We start from the raw sequence: 13,967 nt of genomic DNA, 5'->3' as shown, positions 1-13,967 counted from the left end.
AATAAATTGATGAATTAATGTAGGTCACAGGTTGCTAAACCACAGAAATTGCATTCCCAACCCTCTTTCTTCCTTCAGTGGGGAAAAAAGAAAGAAATCCTGCATGATAAACTAAAGCATCTACACTAGAAACTAATCTCTGCTTGAGATTAAATTAATATTCAGAACGGATATATAGCGCTTCGGCATTGTAGGACCGTCTAAATCTGTTTGATTGTAGGAACATTACAAAGTTCCTTTTGAAAACACACTGACGAAATAAACCGTGAAATTGACTTGAGCAATATCATAATGCTTTGTGTTTTCAATAGAAAATGAATCGACTGTCAGGCGCTGTCAGATCCAACAAGATCCGCCTCTGACACTTCGGAGTGTAAAGCAGCACTTTCACACTCTATGATCAAGTTGTCTGACATTTGCCTGCATAAATCAAGTTTCTTTTCTTTGACTTCCTGTCACATACACTCATGTATTTGTCCCTTGTGTGTCATCCTGACCTTTTGTTTCCTGAAGGTGGGCGGAAAGAGTCATGACTATTGCGTAGTGAGTTGTCACTCGGTATGTGTAGATGTGGAAATGAATGGCGTAGAGGTCTAACCCATAAATATCCAGGATCTTATTATGGCTGATACACTGAGGGGCTAATCGGTTGGGTTATTATAGTATTATGGGTGACGTGCACAAGGTATCTTACCTAAGCCAATTCCGCTGTGGCACGATACAATCAGAGATACACTTTGTGCTCGATAAATGCGGATTTGTATCCATAACAGTCGTCAAAGCAACAAAAATGAGCAATTCAGAAAAAAAAGACCATTATAGCTTATATCCTGTTCATTCATAATACCTTCCTCTCTTCAAAAATATATGAAAATTCAGTTTGCTTGTTGTATGAAAAACATATAGGTTCATTTAATGGATATGAAATGGTTTGGCAGAAAAACATTTTATCCACTAAAGAAAAGTTTAGTTGTTCTACACTATTCAAAGGTTGATATTAGAACAAAAAATAAATATTATATGACAATTACATTTATTCAAACATTTTGAACAGTTAAGACAGTTAATGGATATGCGGTTAAGTAAGCAATGTCACTCACTCACTAAAACAGACCCACTAGTTTAGTTTGTGTATTAATCAGTTTTTCTGAACAAATCTTTGTTTGACGGTGGAGAAAGAGCTGCACAATTAATCGTTAAAAAGATCACAACCTCGATTCAAACACCCACATGATTATGTTTCTAAATTACATCAATTTGTCTGAGTCTGTTAATCTCTCTGATAGCACACATACATCTGCAAGACATATTTTTAGATTGTTTGCACATCTGCAATACGTCTATAGGACGTTTCTATTAGATTTCAAACAGGCGTCTATTAGATGTCTTAAAGATGTTTATGATTTAGAATGTATGTAAAACTGACATCTTAAAGACGTCTATTAGATGTTTGTACATCGCAGATGCTTTCCAGATCAAGTGATCTTTAACAGACATCTTGTAGACGTATGTGTGTTATTTGGGAAAGGTCCATTCCCTGATAGCACATGTACATCTCAGAGACGTCTATTTGACGTCTGCATTTACATCTGCAAGATATATTTTTTAGGTTGTATGCTCATCTGCAATACGTCTATAGGACGTTTCCTATCAGATGTCAAATAGACGTCTATTTGATGTCTTTAAAATGCTTATGATTTAGAATATATGTAAAACTGACATCTTACAGACGTCTATCAGATGTTTGCACACAGCAGATGTTTTCCAGATCAAGTGGTCTTTAGCAGACATCTTACAGATATACGCGTGCTATCTGAAGTGCTTTGAAACATGCACCGTTATCCTATGTGTTGACGTAACTTCAATTGAAACAGAAAGACAGGGACATATCAAGCAGTCCCGTCCCTTTTTTTAAAATAGCTAATAGTGTTTTGCTTATATCACAGCTTGGGCCAGAGCCATATTAAGCTCGGTAAAGCTGCATATGACAGCTTATGACAGCCATAATCTCATCCATATCGCTACAAAATATACTATTCTGTGTAGAATTCAAATGAGTTTGATACGTTTTGTGGATCCGCTCCGTGCTATCGTGTCTCTGGACCGGTGGTTGAAATGACACAGTGTGAATCCAGAATTCATGGACTCCAACATAAAGCATATTTACACTGTCTGAATAGTTCCCTATCCCCTGTATAGTGTACTATGTGCCATTCACAACAGAACATACAGGCAGGGGCAGGGCTCTGTGAATTCTAGAGAGCATTTGACTGGACAAAGTTTGAAGCTGAAGTTGTCATCAAAACTTTTGATCCATATTGCCAGAAGTAAAAGACTGTAAGTTTTGAATGCTTATATCTTTTTAAATGTGAGTGTTGTCAATGCAACACTTGCCTTAAGGCTAACATATTTATACTAAAAGCTAAAAAAAAAACTTCAATTTTGATTTCATGGGGACTTTAAACCTTTGATAAAGTCATACCAGAACATTCAAATCTTTGTTCACAGAGAGAGCAGTTACCGTGTTTAGGTATGAAACCGATTTGCAATTTCTTTAACCATTTATACACCCTTTAAAAAATAAAGGTCCTTTAAAAGGTTCTTCACAACGTTGCCATAGAAGAAACATTGTTGGTGTCACAAAGAACCATTCAGTCAAAGTTCTTTAAAGAACCATCTCTTTCTCTCTTTTTCTTACCTTTTTATAATTTGAAGAACCTTCTTTTGCCACACAGAACCTTTTGTGAAACACCTTTATTTTTAAGTGTGTAGTTCTGATATAAACATCATGGTCCAGATCAAAATGCAGTAAATTATCTTTAAGTAAGTGATGCTTCAAATAACTTTTTTTGACTATAATTTTGAATACATTGTTTTGCCAAACTGTTAAAAATGTATTTGTCATTGAATTCATTCAAACTGCTGATTTATTCAGTAATGAAACAAGTGAAGTATTTATAAGTGAGTCTTTCAATCATTTATTTAAACTTTTTTTTAAATAATACGTTCAAATTATTTCAACATTTTTGAAGCAATTCATATTTTGTCAAAACCTAGTATATTACATGTTATTTTGCTTAGTTCAGAGTCATGGAAGAATCATTAACTTATATGCTTACCTTGGAATATTTTCCCCTAATATTTCAGCAGTCATGTACTGTGTGTTTTCTGTCATAAAGCTAATTATGCCAATTTTGTGAAATAATTTCTCAAATTGGTCAGATAGTTTTGTAAATGGGCTAACAGTTGTTCATGATTCAGTTTGATTCATTCTGGATGTTCGCTTATGCGCTGAATCATTTGTGGCGGTTTCTCACATTGTAACGGTACTGAAAACAAAACAAAAAAATAAAAAATAAACACTGAATGTGGGGGATATGAGTCCATTGTAAGAAAGAAAATATATCAACATCTTCTGCCGTTAGTTAGCGATTAAGCAACTCTCTATTCCATGTGCAATTTTATATCTATATGTGACCCTGGACAACAAAACCGGTAGTAAGTAGCGTAAGTATATTTGTAGCAATAGCAAAATTGCATGGGTCAAAATTATAGATTTTTCTTTTATGCCAAAAATCTTTAGGATATTAAGTTAAGATCCATTAAGATATTTGGTAAATTTCTTATTGTAAATATATCAAAACTTAATTTTTGATTGGTAATATTCATTGCTAAGAACTTCACTGGACAACTTTAAAGGTGATTTTCTCAATATTTAGATTTTTTTGCTCCATCAGTTTTTGGATTTTCAAATAGTTGTATCTCGGCTGATATCCCTGTACTTGGCCGCATTCATCTTTCCCTCGATTGCAACCAGTCGTCCTGTCCCTGCAGCTGAAAAACACCCCCACAGCATGATGCTGCCACCACCATGCTTCACTTTTGGGACTGTATTGGACAGGTGATGAGCAGTGCCTGGTTTTCTCCACACATACCATTTAGAATTAAGGCCAAAAAGTTCTATCTTGGTCTCATCAGACCAGAGAATGTTATTTCTCACCATCTTAGAGTCCTTCAGGTGTTTTTTAGCAAACTCCGTGCAGGCTTTCATGTGTCTTGCACTGAGGAGAAGCTTCCGTCGGGTCGCTCTGCCATAAAGCCCCGACTGGTGGAGGGCTGCAGTGATGGTTGACTTTCTACAACTTTCTCCCATCTCCCGACTGCATCTCTGGAGCTCATCCACAGTGATCTTTGGGTTCTTCTTTACCTCTCTCACCAAGGCTCTTCTCCCCCGATAGCTCAGTTTGGCCAGACGGCCAGCTCTAGGAAGGGTTCTGGTCGTCCCAAACGTCTTCCATTAAAGGATTATGGAGGCCACTGTGCTCATAGGAACCTTAAGTGCAGTAGATTTTTTTTGTAACCTTGGCCAGATCTGTGCCTTGCCACAATTATGTCTCTGAGCTCTTCAGGCAGTTCCTTTGACCTCATGATTCTCATTTGCTCTGACATGCACTGTGAGCTGTAAGGTCTTATATAGACAGGTGTGTGGCTTTCCTAATCAAGTCCAATCAGTATAATCAAACACAGCTGGACTCAAATGAAGGTGTAGAACCATCTCAAGGATGATCAGAAGAAATGGACAGCACCTGAGTTAAATATATGAGTGTCACAGCAAAGGATCTGAATACTTAGGACCATGTGATATTTCAGTTTGTGTTTTTTAATAACTTTTTTAATTAAAAAAATGAACTTAAATGATTTCAGCAAATGGCTGCAATATAACAAAGAGTGAAACATTTAAGGGGTCTGAATACTTTCCGTACCCACTATATATCAAGTATAAAACCATAAAAGTAGGAACACTTACTTGCAAGCTCCTGTTCTGAGATAACTTTTCTAGCTTGCCATTGCAATCTAGCTATGGTTATTGGTCTTTCCTGAGATAAATGCAGGATAATGTTAGTTGACAAGATGTTTACAGCACTGAGGACTTTCTGATGCAACAACCTCAACTAAACAGCTATATTGATTTGTCACTCCACTTTAAAAAACATCAAAAAAAAAAAAAAATCATTGTTTGACTTTTGTGATAAATCTGACAATTTGAAAACTGAAACTTATATATAACTATTTTTGGTCTAAATCACGTTGTGATAGAACACGTCCCATTTATATGAGGATTTTTATATGAAAATGAGAACATGTTGCAATTTCATTTTGAAATGTCTGGCTTATTCTTTGATTATTTGAAGTTATGAAATAAACTTTTTCAATATACAGCATCTGTGCCAAACGTCTCATATCTATGGTGCATATACTTTGATCTATTGTAGTAAGAATACAAATCGGAATGTAAGTATGTGTTCAATTGACAGGGATGTAAAAGCTGCTATTGTGATTGCATGCCAACCAATATGTGTGCTAGATGGCATCCAATGCTCAGATGACCTTCAAAGCTGCTCTTTGAACTCTCATCACTATGGTTTAAAGACACCCACAGAGACTGCAACTATGTTTTGCAACCAAACCTTACAGACGACTGCTCATATATCTTCTTTGACCAAAACAATCTGCTCACCTGACATAATGGCAAAGCTGAACTCCACTGAGGGATTCTGTTCAAACTTAAACAGACGTTTGTTGGCTTCAGAGATGAGAATGACATAGGCATGCTTGCAAGATCGCCTCATCGTAAATGCGAAGATAATTTAGAAAAATCTTTTTAAATTACTCTCCTGAATGTCAGGATGACATGCAGCTTTGCTACAGATTCTCAATATGTTATGTCTGCGAAACATCATTTGTTCTCACTTTGGCTTTTAAGGACTCATTGTACATCTCATTGTACATCTACAATGTCCTGAACAGTGATTGACCATATCTAGATCTGGAAGGATGTGTGCTGTACGAAACTGATGAGTTTTTGCTGGCCATTTAATTCATAATATTGTTCTGAAGTTGTTATATGTCATTGATGCCCTGCTGGCAGTCCTGGTTACTGGGGCTGGTTGCTGGACCCTCTACGGTTGCTCCATGGGTGGGCTCAGCGGTAGCATATGGTCAGCAGGCTGTCATACCCACACACAGGTTTCTCTTTCTGTCTCTGGCCTAAGCATTCAAAGGCTTTTATATGCATCCTCTAATACAAGTCTCTTAATTAGTCCTAACAGATATAGCTGAACTGAAGGATATTTTCATATATTCATTATTTAATGAATATTTTGCTGTAATTTGGAACAGACTACCATGTTCTATTCAGTTCATTAGCACTTTATGCATAGACCAAAAAATGTCCTTGCTCAATTTCTATGGCTTTTGTCCAAAACCTTGCAAGTTGTCTTGTTATACTGCCCACATAGGCAGCTGCTTACTAAGACAGCTTAGTATCTAAACTAAATAACCCAACTGAATGCTTTACAATATATGCGTCTTAATAATTATTACAATTATTGCATTATTTTGTGCAGATTCAAGGTTTTTTTGTGTGTATGTGTGTGTGTGTGTGTGTGTGTGTGTGTGTGTGTGTGTGTGTACCTGGTATTCATCACGTTGTGGGGACCAAATGTCCCCACAAGGATAGGAATACCAGTAGATTTTGACCTTGTGGGGACATTTCTCAGGTCCCCATGAGGAAACAGGCTTATAAATCATGCACAATGAGTTTTTTTGAGGAAGTAAAAGTGTGCACAATCTCCTGTGAGGGATAGGTTTAGGTGTAGGGTAGTTGTAGGGCGATAGAAAATACGGTTTGTACAGTATAAAAACCATTACGCCTATGGAATGTCCCCATAAAACATGTAAACCCAACGTGTGTGTGTGTGTGTGTGTGTGTGTGTGTGTGTGTGTGTGTGTGTGTGTGTGTGTGTGTGTGTGTGTGTGTGTGTGTGTGTTGGCAAGTCTGAATTTGTATTATTTAATTTAATTGTATTGTATTGTATTTTGTCATTTTTAGTATTATCTTTTATTAAACAAAGCACAAATTATGAAATTCAAACATAATGAAAGAATACTTTTTTGTGATAGAAAATCTGAATTTTCAGTAGCCATTACTCCAATCTTCAGTATTTTTTTTTTAATATTTTGTTTTATTCATTTATTTATTTAGCAGCCATCACTACAATCTTTAGTATTTTAGTTATTTTATTTTATTTTATATTTCATTTTATATTTTATTTTTTATTTATTTCATTTTTTTAGCAGCCATTACTCCAATATTTAATTTTAATTATATTTTAATATTTGATTTTTTTTTTTTTTAAACAAAGCAAAAATTATGAAAGGATACTTTTTTATGGCAAATCTAAATTTTATTTATTTTATTTTATTTATTATTATTTATTTATTTATTTTAGCAGCCATTACTCCAATCTTTAGTATTTTAGTTAATTTTATATTTAATTTATATATATATATATATATATATATATATTAGCAGCCATTACTCCAATATTTAATTTTAATTTAATTTTTAGTATTATCTATTATTAAAGAAAGTAAACATTGTTGGCGCCAATAGCCTTGTGGGCAGCGCGTCGACCTACAGCGCCATTGCGCGCCGGGCATCCCGTGTTCGAATCCTGACTCGAGGACCTTTCCCGATCCCTCTCCCACTTCGCTTCCTGTCATGTCTGATCTGTCCTATCATAATAAAGGCAAACATGCCAAAAAATAAATATAAAAAAAACAAACATTATGGAAGGATACTAATTTTTACTCCAATCTTCAGTATTTTATTTTATTTAGTTTTTCATTGTATTGTACTGTATTGTATTTTTTTCTTTTATTAAACAAATCACATTATGAAATTAAAAAAAATTAAATGATACTTTTTAATGGCAAATCTAAATTATTTTATTTAATTGTTAATTGTTTTGTGTTGTATTTTTTTGTGTTATATTTTATTAAACAAAGTAAATATTATAAAATACAAACATTAGGATACTTTTTATGGCAAATCTTTTTTTTTTTGTATTATTATTATTATTATTATTATTATTATTATTATTATTATTATTATTATTATTATTTTAGCATCCATTACTCCAATCTTTGGTATTTTAGTTATTTTATTTTATTTTATTTTATTTTATTTTATTTTATTTTATTTTATTTTATTAAACAAAGCAAACATTATGAAATTATACTTTTTATGGCAAATCTGAATTATTTTATTTTTATTTTGTTTTGTATTGTATTTTTTGTATTATTTTTATTAAACAAAGCAAACATTATGAAATTCAAAGCTCAGGTACACTTCTTTACCCCGCCTCTACCCACTTCACCTCTCTCTGGTTGACCTCAATTACAACATTATGTTTTTCTACGAAATTACTCATTCAGGTCTACAAAACGATAACTCGTTTTTATTGAGAGCTAACAGCAGTAAGTGGATTGGAGAATGGACTTTGGTGTATGTGAATTGTGAATGTAAATTTAACCTTTCAGCTAAGGTTAAAATTGTGATTGAAAGTTGAATGGACATGGTGGGTTGTAATCATTTGTTTAATTGCATTACATTCGATTATTACTAACAGAAATGGAAATGCTGTGTAGGAAGATTAACTTGGAGCTCAGAACGAATATGACTGGTTAGCAGAGCCTTGTCATAATGTTATTTTTTTTACATTTTAACACATCACACTATATTGACATTTTTTTTTGAGGTCCTCAGTATTAAGGACAATTACTACAGTGCTCTCTTTGCCCTGTTTGTTATGCATACACAAATCGTCTTTAAAACCAGAGACTTAACGGCACAGTATGTAATTTTTGTGCATTTTCAAAACAAACATAGAAACAAAGGCGTATTTTGATGACGCCATGATTGAGTGTAGAATCATGGGAGTTGTCGTCTTCATCCCCACAGCTGATGCAATCCGACTGGTCTCGGGCTGAAGTCATGTTCATGGATAAGCTAATATATTAAAGATTTATTAACGTCACTGTAGTGTGAAGCATGGAAGCAAAAGGCCATGAAAGCAAAACGAGGACGCTGAATCATTGCTAAGAATAGACAAGCACGACATACGGCTCAAAAACAGCAGTGCTTTTATTATGCAACAGTAGATACGTTTAAGTGTGTTGAAAGTTCTGTTATTGTGCGTTTGTCACTTGTCTAATTAAACGCAAAACATATTAAAGGTGCCATAGAATGGAAAACTGTATTTACCTTGGCATAGTTGAATAATAACAGTTCTGTAAATGGACATGACATACCGTGAGTCTCAAACACCATCGTTTCCTCCTTCTTTTATAAATCTCGTGTTAATAAAATAGGCTAATCCTAACATAACAGCGACTATTACATAAGAGTCGCGATCATTAATAGTTATGCCCCCAACATTTGCATAGCCAAATCATCAGAAGTTCTGCAGCTAGGCTATTTTGAAAAAAAAAAAAAAAAAAAAACTAAGTGAGGACAATAGCGAAAATGGCAGGTCACAGGAATAAATTGGTTGTGAAGGAGATGTTAAGTGCAGGGATGGTTGGTGTCTGTAACTTACTCAGAAAGGCAAGGCAAACAAATAAGGCGATCTAATAAAATAAGACGAGCCACTGAAGGGACATGGCTAGCTTACTGCTAGCGGTAGCCTGTTACATTGCAATACATAAGATTTCACTTATGTAAATCATCAGCGCTGGTGGGCAAGGCGTACACGGCCGCTGGTCAGGCTGGAGCTTGTTTGCACACCATGTCAGTGCTGCAGGCATACCAGGCTGATCTGCTCAAAGATCTTAACCCTCTGGGACCTGAGGTGTTTTGGGGCCCTGAAGAAGTTTTGACATGCCCTGACATTTGTGCTTTTTTCAGTATCTTAAAAACATATGAATGGTTAAAGTCAGATTACATTGTAATCAGCACATATTGGGCTACAATAATATGCAAGCAACATTAATGTGCATGTTTGTGTTTTTGAGAAAACTATGTTTATGCGTGGTTATTGAAAATCTAAAGTTTTGAAGTCACTGAAATAAGGCCATGAAGCACATACAGGACATTTCTTTACAAGACTTTAGATAATTGGATGTCGTAGGCTAGAATTTTTTCAACCAAATGATGTGAAAATCATCTCGTTCACTCGTTCAGAGAAAACAATATATTGATTTAAATTTTATAAAACATGTTTTGTGATCGAAAGGGATTATTCATAGGTGTGGCAATGGCCCATGAATATTTAGCAATTCACACCTGAAAGACAAAAGGGCCCTCCCTAATGGCCCCATCAATGTCTGACTTGACTATAGGAAACAATGTGAGAAGATTCAGAGAATGGAGTTTTAGATTATTTTTATTTTATTTACTATCACTGTATAAACAAAACATACATAATGAAGGTCAAAGACACATTATTGAGCTCCCTCATCTTACCACACAGATGTGCACAGACTTTGTGGCATTTCTGAAAACTTCTTCTGAATTCTGTTCAACAAATGAAACAAATCTTACCTGCTATTTTGTGTGCCCTTAAAAAAATACAAAAAAAGTCAAAAACTTGTTTTACACTAGAATATCAGTGTAGTTGAACATCTCAAGTTTCTAGTGCTCTCAGAGGAAAACAGTTTGAAGGGACTCAAGGGAAAGAGGGCAGGATTCATCTTTTGAGCCGGTTTGAGATCACTACAAAAACAAAACAAACCAAAAATCATATCAGGATCATCTGTCAGAATACAGTCTATACTCTAGAATTTGTACTAATGTAAAAAAAAAGGACATGTAATATCTAAGAAACTAATAATTATCGTTTAGCACTATATTACTAATAAACGTGATGTAAACACACATTCAGTGTAAGCACTCATATTACTTTTACACTGTTATACAATAAAATAAATAAATAAAGTATGATTCTACATTCATAAAGATATCGTCATAAATGCATCTCACAGTCATAATCACATCGTTTTTCTAGAACATTATAAATATCCTGCCATTGTAAGAGATGCAATGCAATCAAACGTACTTCATAATGTTTCATTTGATAAAGTCAGGAATTTTAGTTTGGAATAAGTCTAACTAGTAAAATGTGTACATGTTTTGTCAAAGTAAATAACAGCGAAAGCTAGTAGGAAAATGAAAGTAAGACTTACTCATGTAAATGTCTCCTCCTGCTGGGTTTGCGTCGCATCGCGTCCTTCTTAGGATTGAGGTACATATAAGTCTTATTCCTCACAGCATGTCTTCATTCAGTAACAAACTGTAACCAAGATGAACTTGAAGTCATGTTGCTTTGTTGCAGTGATGTGGGAGTTTCCTCGCGTACAGATACTCAGGTCCTTGCCTCGCTAGTAGCACATGGCTAATTTGCATGGCAAAAGATTTCGCAATAGTGGGCGCGGTCACATTAGAGATAATTAGTTGGAACTGGATAGACTAGACATCTCCTTGGTTTCATATAGATTAATTTATCACAGATTATTTGTTTTGAAAACTTACTTTGTTTAAAAGCATAAATCTCAAGCTTTCAGTAGATACCACTTTTATGTTTGTGTGCTAAATATTCACCGTGTTTGAATGATATAATTGACGCATTTCTAAAAGCAGTTCACGGAGACAGAGAAAACAGAAATCACCCTGTTTGTTTTCTTTATTCTAAATAAAAAAACACAACTTTCTGCTGTTCTTTTGAGTGTGCCCCAATAAAAGTACACGCTTTACAGTTTCCATTGATGTATGTCTCTAATGTGTATGACTTAAACCGACAGAGCATTTTTAGTGTCTTTTGCGCTGATCTTAAAAAAAGTAGGTTGGTCACGCCGGCGTGACCGTCGGCCCCAGGGGGTTAACGACGGCGAGGAAGTTGACGTGTTAGAGCTCCGTCGTACCGCTGATCTGGCTCTCCGCACTACAAAGGAGACCGCCCATGCAGTGGGGTGGTCTATGGCAGCCCTTGTCCCCTCTGGTACTCTCTGACTCATCCAGCTCCTCTAGGACTGGACGCCATGGTCCAGACGTGGCCAAGGCTACGTCTGTACACCTTTCCCCCGATTGCTCTGCTCCCGGGAATTCTAGAAAGAGTGCACCGGGATGGGGTCCGACTACTCTTGGTGGCCAGGTCGAACGTGGTTCTCAGACCTGATCTCCCTCCTAGACGGCACTCAATGGGAAATCCCGATCAGGAGGGACCTTCTCTCTCAAGCGGACGGCTCCATTCTGCATCCCTGCCCAGAAATGTGGAAGCTGTGGGTGTGGCCCCTGAGGGGGCACAGCTCATAGCTTCGGGTCTTTGAACTGAGGTTGTTGAGACCATCCTTCATTCTAGAGCTCCCTCTACGAGGAAACTTTATGCCCTGAAGTGGAAACTTTTTTCCTCCTGGTGTAGAGACCGCCAGTTAGACCCAGTCAACTGCCCGATTGGTACAGTTCTGGAGTTCCTGTAGGCCCGCTTCTCTACAGGGCTAACTCATTCCACCCTTAAGGTTTATGTGGCGGCACTCTCGGCCTACCACTCACCTATTGGGGGACTGACTGTGGGTAAAGACCCCTTAGTAATTCATTTCCTCCGCGGTGCACTGAGGTTGAGACCTCGGGTATGCCCCCGGGTACCTACCTGGGACCTCGCTGTGGTGCTTGAAGCCCTCTGTAGGCCACCCTTTGATCCTATAGAGGAAATCTCTGATTGCATGCTCACGATCAAGACCGCTCTGCTACTTGCTCTCTCTTCTTTAAAAAGAGTTGGTGACCTTCAGGCCTTGTCAGTGGCCCCTTTTTATTTAGACTTTGCGCCCGGTCTGGCCAAAGCATTCCTTTACCCCAGTGCAGGGTATGTTCCCAAGGTCCCTACATCCACACCACATCCCGTTGTACTCCAGGCCTTCTATCCTCCTCCATTTCTGGAGCCTGACCAGTAAAAGTATAACTGTATGTGTCCAGTGCGAGCATTGGACACATACGTCCACAGAGCTGCCCTGTGGCGTAAGACGGAGCAACTTCTCGTTTGTTATGGCCCCCCTAAGAGGGGGTGCCCTGGTTCTAAGCCTACTATCAGTAGATGGATCGTAGATGCCATCTCTACTGCATATGAGTCCTCTGGCCTCCCGTCACCCTTGGGGGTTAAGGCTTACTCTACTTGAGGCATGGCTGCCTCGAAGGCCCTTCTGGCAGGTGTCCCGATTCAGGACATCTGCAACGCTGCGGGATGGTCCACACCTCTCACCTTCATCAGGTTTTACGACCTTGACCTCAGGGATACTCCTGGTTCTTCTGTCCTCTCGTCCTAACGTAGACAGAGTCAATTTTCCCTCTTGCTCTGGCAATTTCCCCAGACAGAGGTGTATTACGGCCCTTGTCCTGGCAATTTCCCCATACAGAGACCTATACTCTAGTGTCCTGGCTTGTTCACCAGGCTCATCCTTTTTCGCCCCTTGTTCTGGCCGTTCCCAGACAGGGACTTGGAATTCTGGAGGCGTGGGTATATTCGTTCCCCATAGCACTTGACGCAGCTGGAGTTCCCGAAAGGGAACGACCCGGGTTACGTATGTAACCCAGGTTCCCTGAGGGAATGAAAGCTGCGTCAAGGGCTACAATTCCGCATGTGCTTTTATACTTCCTGGTCGCTTACGTCACCCTGCCTGCGACGTCACGCCCTCCTTCGGATTGGTTATACACAAGATATTCAGAGCGTGGTTCCATTCGTTTTCCATTCTATGGCACCTTTAAACTTTCTGTCTAATAAAATGCTCTTTAGAATCCAAAGCATCCTACACTAAATAGACGCTGAAGCTGTGGCTGAAATCGTCACTTGTTCACTTAGTATTTTCTGTACAGTGAATGGCACGTAGTGCACTATATATGGGATAGGGAACTTTTCAGACAGTGTAAATATGCATTCCGTTGGGGACGAATTAAGTCTGGTTTTGGTTTGTGTGACACGAACCGCTGCAGTGCATTCACAGCCTGCATCCAGTCCAGAGACAGGATATCACACCCCCTGTGATATAAATGAAATGCTATTGACTATTTAAAATATGTCCCACCCTGTCTTCCTGTTTCAGTTGAAATTATGTCAACGCTGTGAGTTTCAAAGCAC

Source organism: Garra rufa, chromosome 16 (genome assembly GCF_049309525.1).
Source record: "Garra rufa chromosome 16, GarRuf1.0, whole genome shotgun sequence".
Classification (NCBI taxonomy): Eukaryota; Metazoa; Chordata; class Actinopteri; order Cypriniformes; family Cyprinidae; genus Garra; species Garra rufa.
This window is presented reverse-complemented; position numbering follows the sequence as displayed.